Below are 3,091 nucleotides of genomic sequence, written 5' to 3'. Positions count from 1 at the left end.
CCCGTTCCCCAGGATCCCACATCTCCATCGCCGTATCACAAAAATCACACGATCAAGGATCTCAAGACCGATTTTCAAACACTAACGCCTTTCATTTCACTTATGATGAAGCAATAAAGCCCAAACCTTTTGTTATGCAAGTGAAATAATCATTATCTCCCTCCACAATCTGCTCTCCTGCTGCTTTCCGCTGTCCGGGTGATGTTTGAGGACCATGGCTTTATCTGTGGAGAACAGCAGCATGTTACTGCGAAATATCTTGAATATAGTCTCTTCTGCTCACCAAAATTTGTTAAATATTATTACAATTTAAAGTAACTGTCTTTTTATGTGAGCATAACAAAATATAATTTATTTCTGTGATCAAAGCTTTATTTTCAGCATCATTACTCCAGTCTTCAGTGTCACATGATCTTCAGAAATCATTCTAATATGATGATTTACTGCTCAAGAAACATTTCAGATTATTATCAGTTGAAAACAGTCGTGCTGCACAATATTTTTGTGGAAATAAATTATTTGCAGGATTCTTTGATTAATAGGAAGTTCAAAAGAACAGCATTTATTTGAAATAGAAACATGTCTTTGCTGTCACTTTTGATAAATTTTTGCTTCTTTGATACAAAAATCTTTCTGACCCCAAACTTTTGAATGGTAGTGAACCATGATTTCCACAAAATATTCGGCAACAACTGTACAACTTTCAACACTGATAATAATCAGAAATGTTTCTGGAGTGACACTGAAGACTGGAGGAATGATGCTGAAAATGCAGCTTTGATCACAGGAATAAATTACACTTTAACAGATATTCACATAGAAAACCGCTATATCAAATACTAATAATATCTAACAATTTTTACTGTATTTATGATCAAAGAAATGCAGCCTTGCTGAGCAGGGTAATCTTAATTATTCTAAACCTTTGAGCAGTATTACACAATGATTTCCAAACACACACAAACTCAAACTTACGAGCAGCTTTGATCTGTTTCTGCGTTGCTTTGTACCTGACGCGTGCGAGACCTAAAACAGCGTAGTGATCTTGATTCTGTAACGTCAAGAAAAGCGAGTCAGTGCATTGAGTTCACAGCGTCGTCAGTCTCTGACAGACGAAGAGCGGCGACACACACCTTCCAGTCTTTGGGGTCAGTGTCTTTAGCATGGGATACTCCTCCAGCTGCAGCTCCTCGTCCTCCTCTTCTCAGACAGCTCCTCCTCTTCTCCAGCTCTTTGAAATGAAGCCGACAATTTTCTACTCCTGCGCTTCAGAAACGCCTCGAACCAGCGACCCACCGGCTCAAACTGAACCTGCACTGAGGCTGAGACAAAGATTGAACACATTATATAAAAAACATACACAGTACATCGAAGGTCATGTCTTATATTAATGCTATTTTTATTAGATTTTGTTATGCTGTCCAAAAAGGAACAACACAAAACATAGAAAAAAATAAACTTTCACACCCCAACTTTATATATCAGAAGATATATATATATATATAAAAAATAGTAGTAGTAATTTATTATTTATTTATATGTTAGTTCATTATTGATGGTTGGTTTGATATTTAGTTTAGTGAGATGGTCATGTTTTGTTAAAAATAAATAGATAATTTGGATTTTTACTAAACATTTTTTTCCCTATATTGTTTTTATTACTATAGTGCAAATATAATATCTAATTTACATTGCATTTATATAGCCTATATCCTTAATTCATGCTTATTTAATTTAAAAAATATGTATTACAATATTTTTATTACGTACACTTATCAGTACAGTATTTGTTATTGTTTATTAAAAATACATCACATCAGGGATTTTTTTTTTTCACACAATCTTCATTATTTTACATTCCCCAAACATTATATATTTAAATTACATAAATTTTTCTAAATCATCTATTTCCCCTTAAATTCCAAATTTCCCTTTTTTTGATATGTCCAAACAAAATTACTTTTTTACTTTGTTTCCACTATATTTTTTGAATAAACCTTTTTTTACATAAATCAAAATCACCTTTTTAAGAAAAGTTTTTGGCGGAAAACAAGTAATAAGCTAAAATGATTCCCAAAATTCCCCTAAAATTTTGGAACCTTTTTAATTTTTTTCAGGATTTTGCCCATGACAATCAACCTTAAATCACATTCCCCCCCTGAAATTGAAAAGCCCCCTTCTTCTTCCGATTTTTTTTCCCAAAAAATGAGTGTTTGCCGGGGAAAAGTTTGGGGCTCTCTAATTTCAAGCCCTTTTCCCCGGGTGTCCGCCAAGTCCCCCCGGCCGCCCCTCTTCGCTTTTCCCTTTGTTCTTTCGCACCCGGACGCCCGGCCCCCTTCCCCCGGGGAAAGATTCGGCCCCCGAGGGGGAAGAACCAATTTCCCCTGGCCCGGGATAAGGGGCCCCCCAAAACATTTTTTTCTGCCAAAAACTTTTTTTGTTTTTTAAAAATTCGGCAGCCTTTCCCGCCAAATCCGGGCACAAAACCCACATTTTTTGGAAAAGAGTTAGCCAAAATGGAAAGTAAAATTAGGCCAAATTTAAATTTTTAAAAATTTTAAAAACTTAAAAATAGTCTTCTTTTTTCTTTTTTAAAAAAAATTTTTTTAAAACAGAATAAATTCTGTAAAACAGTTTTACAAAAAAGAATACAGTTTTAGTAGAAAATTTTTTTTTATTTCAAAAAAGATGGAATTTTCCCAAAATTAAAAATTAAAATTTTTTTGCTAATAAAAAAATTTTAAAAAAGGTTAAAATGGGGAATAAAGTTTAATTTCCTTAAATATGGTAATATAATTATTTTTTTAATAAGTGAAAAAAAATTTTAAAAACTGTAAACAGAAACCCAGAATATTTAACCCCCGGGGGGGGCCCTTTTTTGGGGGGCATCCTTGTAAAACCTATTTTTTTAAAATAAGAAAATTAAGGTTCCCCCCCCAATTTTCCCCCAAATGAAATTAAAATTTTATTTGCCCTTAAATGGCCAATAAAAAAAAAAAAATCCAAAAATTATCTATTTTTTTTTATTGAAACGGGGCCTTTGAAATGTTTTAAAATGTTCTATCTATCTGGGCTACCACTATCTATCATG

General features: G+C 33.4%; 1 pseudogene; it reads right to left on the bottom strand.

Annotated features, from left to right (window-relative positions):
• Positions 1 to 100: 100 nt before the first annotated feature.
• LOC122139297 lies at positions 101 to 1,417 on the bottom strand (annotated as a pseudogene).
• Between the last annotated feature and the right edge of the window lie 1,674 nt (positions 1,418 to 3,091).

The sequence above is a fragment of the Cyprinus carpio genome, chromosome A4 (genome assembly GCF_018340385.1).
Source record: "Cyprinus carpio isolate SPL01 chromosome A4, ASM1834038v1, whole genome shotgun sequence".
Classification (NCBI taxonomy): domain Eukaryota; kingdom Metazoa; phylum Chordata; class Actinopteri; order Cypriniformes; family Cyprinidae; genus Cyprinus; species Cyprinus carpio.
This window is presented reverse-complemented; position numbering and strand designations above follow the sequence as displayed.